This window comes from Aedes aegypti, chromosome 2 (assembly GCF_002204515.2).
Source record: "Aedes aegypti strain LVP_AGWG chromosome 2, AaegL5.0 Primary Assembly, whole genome shotgun sequence".
NCBI classification, from domain to species: Eukaryota; Metazoa; Arthropoda; class Insecta; order Diptera; family Culicidae; genus Aedes; species Aedes aegypti.
Window position 1 is genome coordinate 230,904,151 of NC_035108.1, and position 20,404 is coordinate 230,924,554.

At 35.8% G+C, this 20,404-nt stretch overlaps 1 protein-coding gene across 2 annotated transcripts in view; it reads left to right on the forward strand.

Moving 5' to 3' along the window:
• Positions 1–8,483: 8,483 nt before the first annotated feature.
• LOC5569978 (sushi, von Willebrand factor type A, EGF and pentraxin domain-containing protein 1) overlaps positions 8,484–20,404 on the forward strand; it is a 41,517-nt gene continuing 29,596 nt past the window's right edge. Inside the window, exons 1-2 of one of the 2 annotated variants that reach the window (XM_021844340.1) lie at positions 8,484–8,538; positions 9,171–9,252. The gene's annotated coding sequence lies outside the window, so the exon portion shown is untranslated. The remainder of the gene's footprint in view (positions 8,539–9,170; positions 9,253–20,404) is intronic. The other variant, XM_021844339.1, reaches the window with a different exon arrangement.

The window sequence follows — 20,404 nt, forward strand, 5'->3', positions numbered from 1 at the left end:
AACCATTCTAAATGCGGCCTACAAAGCATTGAATCAGATCATCTTCCGTCGTCTATCACCTGTAGTAAACGAGTTTGTGGGAAGTTATCAAGCCGACTACAATGACGACCGTTCGACAATGGACCAGATCTTTAATGTACGGAAAATCCTCCAAAAATGTCGTGAATACCAGGTCCCAATGCATCACCTTTTCATCGATTTCAAGGTGACATACGATAGTATGGACCGCTTAGAGCTATGGAAAATCATGGACGAAAACTGGTTTCCCGAGAAGCTCACAAAACTGATAAGATCAACGATGGAAGGTTTGTAAAATTGTGTGAAGATTTCAGGCGAACATTCCAGTTCATTTCAATACCACCGGGGACTACGGCAAGGTGATAGACTTCGTGCCTTTTGTTCAATATTGCGCTAGAAGGTTTTATGCGAAGACCCAAGCTGAACAGCCGGGGTACGATTTTCATAAGATCCAGTCAGGAACATTCCCGAGTTCCTCTTGGACACTAGATATGTGTACGTGTATAGGGGGAGATCCCCCAGTGCCGGACAGCACCCAATACCGGACAAAGTCGAAACATTGAGAAATCATGGTACAATCAAGATGTTGGATTAGAAGAAAAGAAAGCTTTTATGTAGACTGATGCTTGCGTAGAATAACACATCCTTGAAATATGCATGCATTTTTTAAAAAAGTAGAAAAGTTTGAAAATCTTTAAAAAATTGACGTATTCTCTTAATTTTGAGCCTTTTTAGTAATTATTTTGAATATGAAAAAATACTTTGGATCACACAAGCTTGATCGAAAATAATTCTAATTTGATAGTATGAATGTATTTTGTACCATAATTGAACTAAATATGGACAAATTACTATTTTCGTTAAGCACCTCTTGTCCCTCAGTTTCGGACAGCTTTATTTGTTATATGATATCTTTGTAATTATTGCGTCAGTGTCTCAAAATAGTTTCTTTTTTCATGGGTTCCGACGATCATGGTATCAAACATGCAATAAAATTAAGAAGAATGAACATTCAGAACAACATCGTAAAATGTGCTATTTTTCATCATATATGGAAGAGGTTTTCGATAGGCATCTTGCAAACTAAGAAAAACTCAAATTATTCTTGTAAATGTTGCAAATGCATTGAATTGGTAATTATAAACTATTACTATAGTGTACACATTCAATGATGTTCAAATTTGCAGAATTCGAAGCATTTCCAGATCGTGTCCGGTATTGGGTGCCACCTTTCAAAATCGATCAATTTGGTACTAAAATACACCATCAAAATGCATTGCCAAAATTATAAATATGAATATATAAATATTTCAAATTTATTTTTGTACACTATAAAAATGATAATATTTATCATAAATGGGTACCACGAGCTCATAATATCAATAATTTTCGAATTATGAATTTAGTGGCTTAAGGTCCTGTACTGGGGGATCTCCCCCTACTGACTAAAAACATTGGAATCCGTTGCTGAACGGTGAGAGATTTAGTATTTTTTCTCGGGCCTAAATGGGTTAAAGCATATAATTTGCACCATTTTTTTTTTATCTACAGCTGAATTTCATTTCCCTTAAACAATAATACTAAAACTGTATATCAGAGCTAATATATGTAAGGCATTTACTCAATTTATGAGCATTATACAAGATTAGAACAAGAAAATGTAAAACTGTTCAACTAAATTTCACTACATTAAGCAGAGACGAGCGCTCTCATAATATCGAATAAAATTACGATTCCCTGACATACCAATCGTTAAACGTTTCTGCTTCTACTTCAATCGCTCTGTCACTGCATTGCTGAGTTTACAGGTGTGACCACGCAAATCGAAATCGAGCTATGTGGGATCGTAACTTTGACTGCAGAAAAAAAAAACTCATACATTAATGCATGCTAGACAACTAAGCAGTTGAAGCAACCCCAACACTAAACTTGGCTCTATGAGTAACGCTCAGTAGCATTTAGTTATATTAAAATATCTAGTATATTTTAGGACCCTGAGAAATTCAATGGAATGCGATCTGCCCATACTCGCATAACAGTCCCATTTGATTTTTCGCCACTTTTGAGTTAGCTTCATGAATAGTATTCATTTTTAGTGTACTTTCTAAAATAAAACTCCAAATTGTATCTTTGTATGGACAAAATGTGAAAAAAATACCAAACCATGTGCGTCCCATATTGAAAGTACACGCAAAACAGTCCCATTCGATGATTATGAAGAAATTCAGGAATAGGTTTTTCTGTGATGAATTCTGAAAGCTTGCATTGCGATTTTCCTTATAGAAACAAATAAACAAATCCCTGGGCTTGGGATTATATTTTCCAGGGAGCGATGAATTTTGATAATTGATCGCTGTTGTTAGTAGTTTTGATTAGATGTTGGGTGAATTTCAAAGCAATGGCAACCTTTTTATTACAAAATTTAGATTTTATCTTCTGACCTAAAATTCTGGTTAAACTACTGTACTATGCAGTTGGGCTGCACTAGGCTATCACTCATCAAAATTACTTTCACTTCGGGAAAATATAATTTCAAACTGGCGAGAAGATTACGAACTGAGGGTGGGTTAGGAGCACAATTAGACCCTTGAATGTGCAATGTGGGGTAGTAATTGGGAATGCCATTGACGGTTTGTAATCTTCTACGAGGTTTTCGAAAACCAACAGGGCGCGTGCACCGGGTTGCGGATAGGAGCAAAGGGAGATCAATAGCATCTACCTAAAATAATAGAACAAAAAGCCGTTCGATGATTAGGTAATGTTTAGCGATCTTCTATGGTGTTCTAGTACTATAAAATTCTTCACTCACTGGGAATTTTGGCCTTGATAATAACAATAGTGATAAAAACATAAAATAATACCTAATACTTGATAAGTACAATGTAGCTTCAATATAGTAATAAATGAAATAAAATCAATTTTCTATACTTGACAAGGTTTTGAAGACAATCAATGAGTGAAAGAACTACCTATTAGAAAAGCCACATCAGCTAAGGCTATACATATACAAATGTTGGTCATAGGGTCATGGCGAGCATTCGGTATGTACGTCTATGATTGATTCTTATCTAATAGGGGCACTAGAAGACCACGCGGACAATTTCGAAACAAATTATTTTTATACATCGGTCTTACGATCCGAAAGGCTCAGCTATGCTGCAAAGTCATTTTAAAAGCTATTCATTACTACTGTTTAATTGTTTATAATTCTAACAAAACTACATAATTAACTCATTACTAATCACTGTTTCTATATTCTCTTTTTCTCTCCTTCTTATCTGTTGCATGATTATGAGCATCACTAATATAACGCATGAGCATGCACAATAAGAATAATTTCAGGATTGAAAGCAGTACATGGATACCTGGATAGAATAGCTTCGAAAAGGGCGCTCAAAATATAATATTTCTGATCAGGGAAGTATTATTATTAAGGGTATGTATGTTTTTCCATTATTAACACTTAGATCACACAAACAAATGAACTAATAATATCAAATATTTTTAAAATATTTTTATTTGAATCAGTATCGTCAATCAGTGCAAAAACAGATAAAGTTTGTAAAGTTATCACCATCGATTGAATTGCGCTCTGTATAGTAATGTTCAATCAGTATCAAAATCTCCTAAAGCGTCGCATTGTGCCATCAGCAGCCCTCATATTGTTATTATTTTGTTGTTTATAAAATTTCTGGAAAGCGATCAGCATATTCTTTCTTACTTGTACAATGGCCGATCTATTTGGAATTTTAATAAGTCAAATCTAACTTCAAAACTCAAATTTAATTGCTCTCAGCACATTTACATTTTGCAGCATTAATCGCATTACTGTGTCAAGTCTTCTCCATTCCCTATACCCTACCCCAACCCTTCTTATCCTTTCCGATGGTGTTCAAGTGGTCCGCATAGACTATTACGGCCATTACCTATCCCTTCCCCCGGCTTTGGACTGACTTGCGCTCTCATTGCCCCACCAAACGCTGCAAAATGAAAATGAAAATGAGAAACAAATAAACAAATCAGGAAAGCACAAATCAACTACAATCAAGAAAAACTCTTAGTTTTGTTTAAAAAAGGTTTTACTATAACGACTTCTTCTGTTTTTCGATTAATACTAACACCACATCAGGCTAGCTGCCTGTAAACTAAAATAAAGCAAAATAGTTTTCCTGAGACTATTCTTCTGCTCCATTCACACTCTTCCTGCGGCCAATCATTATCAGAATCCCCGGCAGGCTGAAGTCCAACAGCGAGATGCGAGAAGCTTGTTTTGCCGCCTCAAGATTGCGCACATCGTCGCCAGTGTTTACATGGTCAAACTAAGTGTTTTCAGCACCAAATGCCGAGAAACAGGAAAGCTCCTGACACCCATCAGGATTATCTATATCTTGAGAACCACCATTCGTCTTCATCAAGTGGACCAAAACGTGTTCTATTCACCTTTCTTTGATAGTTTTCAAATCCTTCACCCGTCACGTGCTGTGATTTCAGCAAGCTTTCCATATGGTCGACCGCAACGGTTAATTTGAATTCCGGAAATCTTCACCATTTTCTCAATTAAATATCATCACTGTACAGCTTAAGAACTTCAGGGACATTATTACTATTTAAATATAGTTGATAACTGAAAGCTGAAAGAAAAGTACATTGCAATCGATCGTAAATTTGAACAAAAATGTGTCAAGATGCACGATAACAAAGTAATCGAATTCCCAGTAATGGGACTGGTATGCGGGTATTCAAGCGTTTAGCGAGAGAAATACTCGGATAACGAGTCCCATCTGCAATAACCCTAATTTGGATAGCAAAAAACAACCAGTTTTACTAAATTTAAATTATTTACGGTTTTTGCACATTGCAATGATAGTATATTGAGCAATACCACCGGCATTTACTACTTCCAGCAGCGGAAGAACGAAAATGGAGGGTTTTATGTTTAGAGGCGTTTTTCTGGACATCGTGATTTTCCTAATGGGACTGTATTGCGAGTATGGGCAGCGATGCCTGTTACCATTATTATAATTGATAGTCCCTTACCCATGATGTTTTTCAACAGAGGTTTTCGTAATGCTAAAATTTCATTGAAATATTGGTCAGCTTAAAATACCTTATTATTTGAAAAGATAATGGAGTGGTAAGTGTAAACACTAAAACAGTCGAATTATAAAACAGGCCAGTCAATCAAACCACCCGAGGGCAAATAGCATTCATGTATGGGAAGATGATATTTCATCACTTGACTAAATTCACCAGAGAGTGGACACCTGATCGTGCGTTTCTCTCAAGCAGTTTGACTAGGAACATACATACAAACAACTTCTGTCAAAGTTGTAATCGGTTAACTTCCCTCGAGGAGAAATTTTTCTTTAAGCTTGTCTCCACACTTCATTTAGGTGCAAAGCCCGTTCGAAGGCGATGGTATCTGAAGTCGCTACCGCTGAATCTTTTTGACAACATTTTGAACATTCCACGGACCTACAATGCAATACATATAACCAAGTGTAAAACAGAGGTTCCCAGTTTTATGACTGTCGACCCTTTTCATACATTTTTTTTTCAACTTTGAGCAATTCGTTACATGTTTTATTAAAGTATGCAAAGTATTTTCATATTTACGTCGCCAATTTCTTATCATTTTACTAATTGAATAAAAATATTGCCTTTCTACTTTTACTTCAGATCATTTTTGTAGGAGAATATCCCCCAATACCAAATACCTAAGACAATTACTTATAAATTCCAAAATTATTGGATTTATGCAATCTTTTTAACGATTTTAACTATTTATGATCACTTTGTGTTCGTACAAAAAAAGATTTGAAAATACCAATAACAATTTCGACATTGAATGTTGATGACGGATTTTTGTACTGAATTTGTTAATCTTTGAAGGTGGTCTCCAATACCGGACACAATCTTGAAACATCTCGAAGTTATCAACTTTGTGACTAATTGAATGTTTCCACTTCAGGAGAAGCGATTTGTAGCCAATTGAAACCATTTTGAACATTGATATGGGTTATTTGAGTAAAACTATGCTTTTCATTTTTTGATATATTGGCGTAAAATATAATTAAAAAAATTGTTCCACGATGTTGTTCTGAATGTAAATTTCTCTTACACACTAAGAAAAAAGTAATGTTACTTATGACGTTAATTTAAAAGTAAGCAAGATTCTCGATTCAAAGAATGAAAGGACGTTATTCAATGGTTTTTAACTTAAAAATACGTCAGTCTTGTAAAATTACGTCTAATGTGACTGAACATTTTTGTGATCCGAACAATATTCAATTCAATGTGACGGAAAATTACAGCATTTGTAACATTCACAAAAAAAAAAACCAAATTTGTGATTAGTGAAACCGTTGATGTCCTGCAAAAAATCTCTGGGAGACAGTAGATGCAAGACCAAAATTATATTTATTCAATAGTTTCATTCAAAACGGTCAAAATAGAGTTCATACTTTTAAAATATGGTTGTCTGGAATCATTCTTTGGCGTTTCATAATAATATCTCGTAGGCGATAAGTTTTTTTATCTGATTCCAAACATTTGTAATTCTTGAGAAATTTATGCATTTTTCACATATTACTCTCTGTAATAGCTTCCTTTTCTTCTAATACAGAATCTTGATTGGATCATTATCTCAAAACATAGGAAAGGACAAAACGTCGAATTATTTATTCTTTTGGAAGAGAATGATACTTTCAAGAAAAAATCGTTCCCTTCCAATTTCCACATCCCTTGGACCAGAGTGCCTATAAACAAGAGTGAAGTCATGTTCCAGTTTTGAAAGGTCCTCTGCTCGATTGGAACGCGGATTTGTATGAAAATGACAATTTTGACATTGACGCCACTCTTATTTAAATCCACTCTGCCTTGGACGTTTTGTCACCCAACCTTCAAACGGTAAACTTTGTAATGCCTACCTTGTTTTATTTTTTTACCGGAAGAAATTTCAAAATACAAAATACAAATACAAAACTACGAATACGAAATAGACCCGGTAAAATTCGGATGATTCGTTTTCAAGGTATGCGCGGTCAAACGTTTGTGGTTAATTTTCGTACATAAAAAAACATGTTTTTTTTTGTTTTTTGAGCCCTCTGAGCAGAATCTCTATCCCCTTGCAGTCTTCCCCATTATCTATTGTGTAAACACAAGTGGTGTGAGTGGCATTTTGATCGACTTTGAATTAAATGTACAGTTTGATCATTTTAACGCCATCTTATAGTCAAGAACTTGTAGTTTCTTATGCGTAAAATATCATTTACATCTTTTTGACTCCTTTGTAATTACAAGCACATGAAAAATGGCCTAAAAAACTACTTGGGCTTCATAGTCGTGCGGCAAGCGGATAGAACTTTAGTCAAACGAAAAATCTTCACTGATCTGCCGGTTTTTTCGTGTGTCCGTTGTCTAATGTGTTCAGCCTGTATAGCCATTGGCTAAAACCGGCGTAAATTGTCTTTTTCAAACAGAAATAACTTGTTTGTTTCAAGCCATACCTAGATACCGTACTCTGCAAAATTGTGGCTCGTTTTAATAATCTTTTCCCATAGATATCTATACAAATTTATAATGTCCAACTGCGTTAGGCGTCTCTATAGTGGTTTGACGATTTAAATTGATAATTTGGCTTTTCTATATATGATTTACATGAGCTGTCCGGAATTCGAATCACAGTGTCCGGAATATGAGGCAAAAGTGAGGAAGAGTCCGGAATAAAAATCATTAATAGACCACTCATTACTATTCATTTAAATTTGTTCATGTTACAGAATCAAAACCTTCACCCACCATTCAAAACTTAAATGTTTTGAAGTTATGTTATATTAATGTTATATGTTACATGTCACTAATGTCTTAAGTGTCCGTAATATGAATCAAAACGGTACATAAAAGTTCTTAGAACATCCCAAAACTTTTAAATCAAATATGCAAAGTTACTAAAAAATACTTTTAGATGTTACTGAAAATAAACATACTTTGCAAAATATGTGTTTTTGTAGATTGTTTTATTTATTATCAATTATGAACAACAATCAATATTTAAAACTTACTCATAGATGTCAGACTATGTAAGTCAATTTATTTTTATTCTACACATAATTTGCTAATCATGCTTTCAAGGTTGGGAACCACAATTAAAGGTAAGAACAGTATTTTCAAGCCTGAAAAAATGTTATGATTTAGTGAAACAAATTCATGTTTATTTTTCTGCAGTTCGCTTGCCAAAATTTGGTCTTCCTATATACATTTTCGATAAAATATTTTATCAGATATTCTTTGCATTAAAAAAGGGCTGCGTAACTTAAATTTGTATTTATTCAAAAGACTTCAATGCATGGTTGAAATATAGCAAACGAACCTAAAAAACGAAGTTACCATACTGCTGCATATTCCTTTTTCATCTCCTTCGGACAACTACTACATACACTATCGTGGCAGACTGCTGAAGAATGTTACCTGTCTTACGAAGACAATGATCAGTATGCGCCAGGCGGTTGAATGTGAAAGGTGTGTCTTGAGCGAAGAAATCATCGTCTTACACTTTCTCATCTTGAGCCATTTTGTTGTGCGGTTAATTCTGATATTGATAATTAGCAGTCATTACCCGAAGGCTAGAAAAGTAGTGTTCTTGAATATTTGAGTAATTTGAGATGTTTTAAACTCTGGCCATTACATGGATGTTAAGGGATAGTGACGAAAACTGAATACGTTGGCATTTTCTTTCTTCTGTTTCTTGATCTTGGCATACATTTATCTCGTTGTATTCATGGGGTTTAAGTGTGTCAGTGAAAACAGGCTTATTGGTGTGAATACGTGGAGGCTTAGTGAATAACTGGAATTACTATTAAACTGGAATTTACAGTTTACAGAATTAGAAATCCATCAAATTCCAATTTGAACTGCTGCATGATTGTTTTGTTAAAATATATCATATTCTTGAACCAGTTAATCTCTCAACACTAGGTTGATCAACACATGCATAAGCTAGAAAGTGCGCTACTATCGGGTGTGAAAAGTGAAAAGTAACGGTGGCCTAATAGCATGCCTTCAATACTTCTGCCGAATCATTGAACCTGTTTAGCTAAGAATTACATTTTTCGTGCATAATTATCTGAAGCAGTGTATTTTATCGTTTATAGCTGAAAATCTTAAACTTCAATGATGAAATAGTCACAACAAAATTCGCCTGGATAACGTTTGGAAATTAAACAACTAATCAATGTAAGTAATTTCAAATCAATATATTGTTATATTATTAAAACTTTCATAATATGAATGAACTGAAATCGTTCGTTCCGTTCAATTGCCTACAATATTGCTCATCAAGATATTACCCGGAAAGGAGAAATTTCATCTTCCTCTGCGTATTTACCATCACGCGTAGCATGCAAAGCATTGCCAATCATTCAGATATTCGAAAGTGTATGACACAATCTGACCAACGAACGATTCACCTTTTATATTTTTCTGGCATGGTATTGTATTCAATTTCCACATCTCCAACCCAAACATTTATAGGAATTTGAACATTACAGTTAGTCAAATGCGACTAACCATTGACATTTTTGTTTAGCTGATCATACAGAAAACTAGAAATAGCGATATCATCCAAATTTGAGACCTATTACAGTGTTCTATCATTTTTAGTATGGAAACTTTGAACTTGAATGTACTATTAAACTTACTTGTTCAAGAGCTGTACCTCACATGTAAGGCATGTGCTTGTCCAAACAGCATGCATGGAATTTTGTGTCAGAGAGTTTAAAGTACTTGTTTCAATCAATCATGCATAAGCCGGTATTGGAGAGACCATCGATTTGAAGGGTATATCGAGTTGTGGAACAGAAAGTCTGGTGTAGTTTCATGAACCGATAACATAACATTTTGACTCATGTAGATTTTACTGCATCTTCGAGTTTTTGACATTTGATTTTCTGTAATCTCAATGCTTACCCATGACTAAATTGTTCAATATTTGACTTGGCATTGTATTACAGCACTTTCAATCAATTGCAACTTGCGTATAAAACTGGATTTACTATACCCAGTCGATTGTGCAGTAGTTTGTATTACTTATACAAAAATCCCACATTCACCACAGCACGTTTGGGAGAATCGTAATGATCACCCTCAACAGTTTGTATGTCTGCAGCATCTCAAGTGGGATCGCATACAAATGTATCCGTCTGTGAGAAAACTAAGTCTCGCGCTATCACTTTTCTATTTGTGTTGTTACACTCAGAAAAGGTTTCTTCGTTGATGTCGTCACGTTTCACATCAAAGGTGATTGAAAGCATGCGTTAGAAATTAGTTGTCATTCACTCATAATATTGTTTTATTGGTGAATGCTTTTGAATAGATTTTATTTTAACGCCAATTTGATTTTACTTCCGTCATTTAGATTAGATGGCATGCAAATTGAATTCCTACTTTGTAATCTTATTAATTTGTATTTTTTCAAGAATTAAAAGCTTTTGCTATCGTCGTAACATATTCAGAAAAGAAGTAAATGTACAAAATATGTTCAAGCTCTTGCCAGTAAGAATCATAGCTAGACAACAAAACTTTTCGGCACTCAAAGCAATTAGTGCTTCAATGTATCAGTGAGTTGTTCTGCAGTGCGCATTCCCATCAACCAACCCCCAACATTTTCAACGAGGTATAAATAGGCATTGCAAGTCGTTCATCCAGTTTTAAGGTCATACGATCACTTCCTCGAGATAATGAATTTTGAATATGATCTCAGAACACAATCTCCTCGGTATACCTTCACGTAAAAGAAAATTGTTGGTTTGTTTGGTTGGTGTCGTATGCGTCATATCGTTTGCAGCTTGGGCATTTTTGGTTGTTTCCGTAAATACATAAAACATAGAAGGGAACTTTATTGTATTCTCTATGGTTTATGTAGCAATTAATACCTACTTAGCCTTTAAAAAAAAATCAAAAACATTATTTTATGCGAATGCTTCTTGGCGTTTAATGGTTTTTGCAAAAACACACAACCCACATTATTTATTACTGTTTTACAGTCACGATTTTTTGAACTCTTATCAAACTTCCCCAAACGGTGAAACTTGCTCTAGGAAATTTGTTATGATATAGAAATAGAAAATAGCATTTCGTGTTATTTTGTTGTTGTAATTATAAAAAAGCTATACTATTGTTTTAATTACGATATATGTTGTATCATTATTACTTAAAGTGGATTTTTGTTTTGGTTATCAAAAGTACTGACAGACCAAAATTATGATATATTTCATAAGAAAAAAAAAAACAAATAATTGAGAGGCGTTGCGATCCACTGGACGGAATATATTATATGAGAAATCTGTCTAAAATCTTACGATAATGAGAATACTAAGAAGAGAAGTTGTGCTTGGAATCAGTCAGAATCTTGAAAATGATTCAATCTAAAAACATGTCCATAACAGAAATCCACATAAGATTATGTAAGTCCCATAATTTGGTTGTTGATTTTCGGGGTTTCTTGCAGAAAATTATGAATCTTGCTTAATATTATGTGATAGCCTGCAAGTTTTAGCGAAAATTATAAAATTCTTCCCTAGATTTTGTGAGAAAACTCGATCCAAGCCAGAAGTTTGTCCCGGGTATCTAGGGTTTTATTAGAACTAGCTTCCTCTTTGTTTAGGGACAAACTGTCGAAAGACAAAACGTCGAAACCCCGAAAAGGTCGAATGCCAAAACGTCGAATCTCAAAACGTCGAAAGGGGCAAAACATTCATTTCTGACTTGAGAAGAATGCTTCTGCTCCAGTCAGAAATAGATGTTTGTCCCTTTCGACGTTTTGGCATTCGACCTTTTTAGAGTTTCGATGTTTTGTTTTTTGACAGTTTGTCCCTAAACCAAAAGGAAGCTAGTTCTAATATAATCCTAGATACCCGGGATAAACTTCTGACTTGGATCGAGTTTTCTGCGTGCAGCACTTCAAAAAGTAAATTGAAACTGAAGCTTGAAACGTGCATCAGATGTTATGAACACACTTAGATTAAATTACTGGGGTCAGTAAAATTTTACTTGGTTTTGGAACTACCGAAAAAGTCAGTAAAATGAAAACTGTCGCCACGCGTAATTGAAAAGCAAATTTCTCCATGTTTTATTTTTTATCGATATATGATATAAAAAGAAAGCTCGCTGCAAAATTTCAGTGAAAAATCTCTGTTTTTCGATTTTTGACATTTATTTTTAGTTTACTGACTTTTTCGGTAGTTCAGTTATTTTTACCGAACAGATTGAGTGTGAAGACGGTTTACACGGCGAGTCACTTCACTTGAGTCGAGAATTGTCACCTCGCCATACGAGACCGACAATTCTCACCTAACACCACTCGTAGAATAAGCCCAAATAACAGTGTTTAATTTTCCTTTTTTCAACTACTCGTGGGTCAATAAAATTTCTTTTCGACCAACGCAATAGGGGAAGGGGTGGTAAAATGAACACCTTAAGGAAATCATCTTGTTTCTGATAGAAAAACGAGAAATTTGTATAGTTTTATCGAACAACATCAAAAATAGGGATGTAATCTATAGCAGCGACGTGGATTCAGACTAAAATAGCTAAATTTTCACATTTTTTCATCGCTATCAAAAAGCGATGCAAATGTTCATTTTACCTGCTCTAAGTGGGTAAAATAACAGCGGTTGGTGGTAAAACAAACACCATGCAAAAAACGTGAGCCAACCAAATATTTCTGAAAATTTTCATTGTCCCACCGAAAATACATCCATTAATGATTGAACCCATTTAAAAAGAATTCTTATGGTATCAGATTCGACATCATAGCATAACAATATTCACCTCACTGAAAAACCTCAAGTCTTCCGAGCTAAAAGTTACGTCAATTCTAATTTTCAAACGTGGTTTTCTAAAATCTTTTTTTTCGTTGATATTTTCAATTCAATTGACCTACGTATCAACTCGAACACTCAGATTTATACTCTAAATCGTCCGTGTGTGATAAAAAATCATCGAAATTTGTTTTTTCTCGGTAAAAGGCACGGTGTTCATTTTACCACCCCTGTTCATTTTACCACCACTTCCCCTATGCATCCGAATGTGAGAATCCCAACAATTTTGTTTGGAACGTAAGAGTTTTGTGATAACTTAATTTATTTTTATTTAAAACAAGGTCTATTTACCTTAATTAGCTGCTTCTCAAAAATCGCTGTAAAAAGTGTGTAAAGGTGAAATGAATTTAATATTGAAAAATAGTGTATTGTTTATTATCTTTAAATACACTCATTCGTTTAGCAAACTAGTGACATGAATTTAATCAAATTTTGACAACTAGTCTATTTTTCAAAAAACTTACTTATTCTTTTATTGAAAACGTACCATTGAATTGATTTATCGTTTTCTTTTTGGAACAAATATCTTAGTCAGGATTTTCAGCAATGTACTTTTGAGCAGTCTTCTATACATTGATTTTTTTTTGTGTTGAAAATATATACAGTTTTATCGTATAAAAACTGAATAGGGGAAAAGCACCAATTTTCGACCCAGCACTAATTATCGATTTTGGCCTACTTTGTATGAAAATCCGGGCTCAGAATTCTTGTAGGTCGAAAATTAGTGCTTTTCCCCTAGTAAGAACAATACAAGCATTAACTAAATGTTTTATTTCAAAGCACATCCCTCCCATCCCTTTTCCAATGTTTGACTAATAATTGGTGAAATTGGAGACAAGAGCTTGAGCTTGAGCTTGATTGGCCGCCCGTGGATGCTACTCCAGTATCGCCAGATCAGCTGCACTTACACAAGGAACTAACCGAATGACTGCTTGTGACTAACAGGCATCCTCAGTGTATAAGTGCTGGTGATCTTTTAGTCTTTTAGGCGACAATGGTGCCTGCCACGTCGGAATGCAGACCAATGTGGGGAAGGGGGAGGAAATGATGTTTCACTTATACTGGCCCTCTGTAGACCGTGGAGTCCGACTGCATCTACGCCAGTTCATGCGGGATTGTATGGATTGGGGGAAAGGCATGGCAGAGAGGTTTAATTGGTGAAATTGGTGACAAAACCTGTTTTTAACCAAAAGATTAATTTTTTTCTGTAATTCTGACAAGTTAAAGTTTTGATTTTTTATTATTCCTTCCAAGACCAGCAAAAAATACTGTATCAAAGTGATAGCATTTGATAAGAATATTTAGCGATGTTTTAACTGTTCCTTATTTATCGAATTCCTTACTGTCGACGTTTTGTCATATATTATCGCTTGTTCTGTTCTTTTCGACGGGTTGTCGTGATCGACGTTTTGGCATTCGACATTTTGTCTTTCGACGTTTTGGCCCTTCGACGTTTTGGCCCTTCGACGTTTTGTCCTTTCGACGTTTTGGCATTCGACATTTTGTCACCCAAATCTTCTTCTTATTCATCACGTCCCCACTGGAACAGAGCATGCTTCCCAGCTTAGTGTTCTAAGAACAATCTCACAGTTATTAATGAAAAGTTTTTTTTTTGACTAAGTTGCCATTTTCGCTTTTGTATATCATGTGGCAGATAACGATGATTCTCTATGTCCAGTAGGGAGGTTCAAAAACTAGTTTTTGCTCTACACCGCTCATTAAATTCTCGATCAAATTCTGAGTGTCCTCCCAAAGTTTGAGCTCAATTTTATGAAAACTGGGGCTGCACAAGACCTTTAAGGTTTGGGAATTACTATGGGAAAACCAAGCAATTCCTTCAATCGGTCATAGTGTTTGCCCACGTGTACTTGAGTGTTAGAGCGAAGATGATACTGTTAGAACAATTGTCCGCTACAACTTTGCCGAAGACCGTTTTCAAATCGGTCACTTCAATAATTAGTTATTGATTTTTGTATGAGTTGAAAGTCTTCGGCTTTAATGATTGAGCTGCTCTTCAGGCATCACTGGATATATGCAGTGAAACACAGTAGCCATGATTTGTGTGTGCTATCTTTCGCGCTAGATGCAGCAATGTTGTCTGTTCAGAAGATAAATCAGCACTGTTGAAGAATTTCCGATTGAATAAAAATCAATAATTAATTACTGAGGCGTCCGATTTGAATAAGGTCTTCGGCAAAGTTGTAGCTGACAAATGTATCTACACTATCAGCGTTGTTCTAACCCTCAAGAGCACGTGGGCAAACACTATGACCGATTTAAAGAACTGCTTGCTTTTCCTATACTAATTCCTATACAAACTTTGAAGGGCTTGAGCAGTTTTCACAAAGACAAATTAAAGACCCCCATGTCCCTTGCAGTTGCCCAAAATTTTATGGCTCATAAGGTAATCTAGAATGCCGTTCAAAGTGTACTGAGATCTGTCAAAATTGGGTACCTTTTGCACTACCGAGGGACCAAATGCAGTACTAGAAGTGGTACCCAATCTAAGCCCGAGTGGGACGGACCTGGTTTTCATCCAAATGAGCTCAAATTTTGGGAGGACATGCACAATTTGATCTAGAATCGAATGAGGCTTCGTGGCCTTGTGGTTAGCGACGTCAGTCGTCTAGGCGTATTGTGCCACGGGGTGTGGATTCGATTCCCGCTCCAGTCGGTGAAAACTTTTCGTCAAATGAAAAAATCATCGCTGGGCTACTGGGTGTTTCATATTGTCCGTTGCATAATGTTAGTGATCGTTCAGTCTGTGCAGCCTATGAGCTGAAGACGGTGTAAATTGCCTTTAAAAAAGTTTTTTGAACCACCTTAAGGCCTAGGGAGTTTGAGAGAATTTCCATTTCGAAAAGATTCTAGACCGACTAGCTAGATTCTAGGGTCTAGCTTTGCTTTGTAGCCATGAACTTGATACTAGGCTAAGGGAGGCCCTTTATAGTGGGTCACCAGCTTATGATTCATTAGTTTTGGTTTTGACGGATTTATTTCCTTCGTAACAATTATTGGTAAACTGTGATAGATACTCGCAAACCACGTATAACCTTTTGATTTAGCGAAATAGTCATCAAAATTACACGTTTCTACTTAGTTCGGCAGAAAACTGCGATTTTTGAATGTACATATACCAATTAATTTTGTTTTGGGCAATTTGTGTTTGAATGAAAATTGAATGTGTATTTTTCTGCAAACATAAGTTTATGGCTGGTACCGCGTTGATTCGAAGTGTCCGGATGCTTCGAATCCCGGACACCAGACTTAAATCACCCAAAAATGTTTTTTTCGTAAACTTTTATGCATTTAGAAGACGTCATAATTATAGATTGTGAGGGGCTGCGAAAAAGTATTTCGGACAAAAAAATTAGCAAAAAAATCGGAATTTGGTTTGAAAACACCGTGAAAAAGGCTACTGCCCGTCTATCGAAGCGTCCGGCAATTCGATGCAGCACGGTATAAAGTATGCCTGTCATCGATATTTTCTGTTTCAGCTGGCCAACTTTAAGTTCGTTTTAGACAATCCATTTTATTTTTATAACCAATTCATTTATTTGGGGCTATATCACGTTTACCGCTTTATGGAGCCGAAATTTATTTTTGTATTTGTTTACAATCACCAAAGTACCAAGTTTTGTACGGGGTGAAGCCAAGGTACTCATGGCACACAAATATTTTTAGGATGGGCTAGGTTGGGATTGGGTAACAGGGTTCTCTGCAGCTCATCCGGGAGGTATTTCATGGTTGCTCGTTTGTCGTATCATGGCATATACGGACTTCAGGTAGGAGAGAACGCAAGAGAATTAAACTTTTATACAACACAAGCGAAGAAAATCGTAAATCAACAACATATAGACGAGATCACAGGAGCCCAACACATCTCAATATGAAACATAGGGTTTTCTACCTAGGGTCGCAAGGATATCCAAAAGTTGCACTCTAAGGGCTTCCGTATTCGGGCACTGCGAAACTACGTGATCGATGTCATCATAACCGGAACCTATTACAAATATTGCTCAGCGCGAGAATAATAATGTGCGACTAGTGAGTAGTGGTTGGACATAAATCTTGACTTCACGCGAATGAAATACAGTCAATTTTTATAAAGTTAGAACTTAACTGTTCATTGCATTCTCAATATTTTAAACACGTTGACAATATATTTTAACGTAGCGTTTTGTCTCAAATTCCGAACAGACTCATATTCCGAACACTCGGTTTTTGTATGGCGATATGGTTGAAATGTTTCGCTGAAATATGTCATCAAATTGCAAGGAAATGGCAGTCAATAGCAATTCATTTTTAACGTCTTCCAGTCTATTTTATACTTAGGAAGTACACGGGTAGAAATCAGAATCCAAAAACAAGATTATGACTCATGATATCATGATTTCAGAGTGTTTTCAGCTTATGAAAATACACCATGATTTGGACTCATGATATCATGAGTCAAATTGCCGTAACGCAACACACGCGAATCACATTCCTAAAATCATGAGTCGCGCTTCCGTTTATGATCGACAATATTTAAAAAATAAAGAGCTAGATTGAGATTCGAACTAAGAACCTTCAGATTGAGAGTCCCATATCATACCACACTACTACTTTATTTTGTTGGAATCTCGGTGATCGAAACGAATGAAAAGATGCAATGCACCCCGTTTAGTGTTGTCAGTCTGGATGTTACGCTTATGAGGAATCATGATTATGGCTCCAGGAACCATGATTTGTGGTCCTGATACCATGACCTAACCAAATTATGAATTTCATGACTTGTAAATCATGATTTGGGAATCAGATTTTTTCCCGTGTAGTGATGATTCTCTAGTTCCACACCAATAAATCTAGCTCTGATAAAATTAGCTGCGAAATTACTCATTTGAATACGATTTATTCGTGCTGTTCGGAATTTGAATCAAGGTGTTCGGAATATGAGAAAGAATTAACAGAGTGTTCAACATTTGAATCAAAATGGAATTCCATACTTTTACGTTTAAACAATACTAATTGAATAGCAATTGAATCAACATTATTATCGGCACACCCAACAGCTAATAGTTAGACTTTGCGAATAAATTGAGATTTTCACAAATATTTATGCCTTTAAAATGCATTTGAAGTCACTGTTAGCCTTAAGTGTTCGAAATATGAGTTAAAACGGTAGTTCAAACTCACAAGTATCACGAAAAACAAGAAATATTTGTGAATAAAATGCTCGTTTAACATAGAAAAGTGGAGGGTATATTCCGAGATATGGTACATTCCGTTTAAGGGGATTTCTGTAAATTCATTCCGGGTAATGCCCAGTATAAAAAAATCTTAAACAATAGCGAATAAAAGTATGTAGATGGAGGTGATATACGCACATCTCTTTGGGGCCTTCCTTAGCCGAGTGGTTAGAGTCCGCGGCTACAAAGCAAGGCCATGCTGAAGGTGTCTAGGTTCGATTCCCGGTCGGTCCAGGATCTTTTCGTTATGGAAATTTTCTTGACTTCCCTGGGCATAAAGTATCATCGTACCTGCGATATACGATATATATACGATATACGAATGCGAAAATGGCAAGTTTAGCAAAGAAAACTCTCAGTTAATAACTGTGGAAGTGCGCAAAAGAACACTAAGCTGAGAAGCAGGCTCTGTCCCAATGAGGACATAATGCCTAAAAGAAGAATACGTACATCTCTCAAAAGGCTGCATGCAAATTGTACGTATATCGACTCCACGTATTATTTCCTATCATTCACGATATGGTGTTTGCTGTATGATGTTCCAGATATAGAATATACTCATACGATATATTTATGTAAAGTTGGTCAAATGGCAACGAAAGCTATATGTTAATAACTGAGTAAGTGCTCACATTAACATTAAGCTGGAGAGCAAACTCTGTCCCAGTTGGAACGCAACGTAAGAATGGAGAAGAAGCAAATAGGATCTTGATTGATTGGATTCAAGTGGGACACTAATGCTAAAAACCATAATGCGTTCACTGATATGAAATAGGTGGTAAACGAAGACTCTTAGCTTGAGTGACCAATGGCAGTAATAGGGTAGAATCGTGGGAGCTGTTATGTGTGAAAATGAAATTATTTGAAATTTCTGAAGAAGCATAATGTTATTTGAAGTAATATTTCACAATACCCAAAATAGCCTGCCTGGGAGTTAAATAATCCCAATAGTTATTTTCGTCATAGTGAATCGCTCACAAAGACCGAATAATCATTCCAATAAGGCGAATGTTAATAATAATATACATGATATTTATTGAAGTTGACATGTTCCACAATCTTAAATGCATGAAAACAAATTTAATTAGTTTTACAACAGCAGCGTTTAAATTTTTCATAATGTTAATGCTGCTATTAGTTTTCGGTGGCCATGCCAATCATTTTAAGACCGACCTACTAGGTATTTGCCAAAATGCCTCCAAAAGCACATTGCAGAATTATCGTAATTGATGTCACTAGCCAAAAGAATGTCATTCATTTAAAAATTCACTGGACGTATCAGTCCCAGCATGACTAATAAGTAATTTGAGTGTCGTAGTGCTGTGTCAATCTAACGGTTTCCGAACGCCGCTTTCTTTCGCCTCCGTGATTATATACATGTGAGTGGCTGGATACCATTTACAGGTGTGGTGCTCAAATCGTCACCAACTGCCGACGTAGCCTTCCAGCCGAACGGGTAAAAATATGTGGAAGAGCAGACTTTCAGCGCTCATATGCTAATGTCCTGAATGTTTTGATAATTTATTCAACGATAGCAGAACGGTATGAATATGTGATGGGTTCAAAATCACTACAGAACCGAAGCAAAGTAACATTGGAATTTGGGCCGATCGAAAGCTAACTTCTTTATTTTATTTATTAATTGTTGCTTCTTAAATGGGATATCCGTAGTGAAGCTTCCGTTACTTGCATTGGCCTCTTTGACTCATTGACATCACGTTTGCAATAAGTCAATGCTAATTGATATGTCGTATTCGTTCTCGCTATATTTATGGCTAGGGAAATCAACTTCGAAAGAAGCAAGTGTTTCCCTTACGGGATTCTTATATGTAGGCTACGAGTGGCAGTCGGTCATGCTCAAAAGGGAGCAGGTGAATGTGTAGCTTTAAAATTGATGAAGCAGTGTCACTGGACTTAGTATGAACAAACTTGTTGTATGTCTAATGGAAATAACTTCTACGTATGTTTTAATATATGGTTCTGTCGAATAAAATAATGTTTGCATTGGGATGGTACACAAATTATGTCATGCTAAATTTCAATTTTTTTGACCCCCTCCCCCCCCTTTGTCACGTTTTTTGTATGAGTTCTCCGAAATATTTGTAAGGCTTGTCACGCTTGGCTTGACCCCCTCCCCCCCTCAGAGCGTGACGTAATTTGTGCATGACCCCTAAGAGAATAAGTCATTTGTATAGAATGATGGTGTGGATAATTGAGATTCTCCATCCAATAGACGACTAGTTAATCTAGTCTAGTTGACAAGTTGATGAAAATATT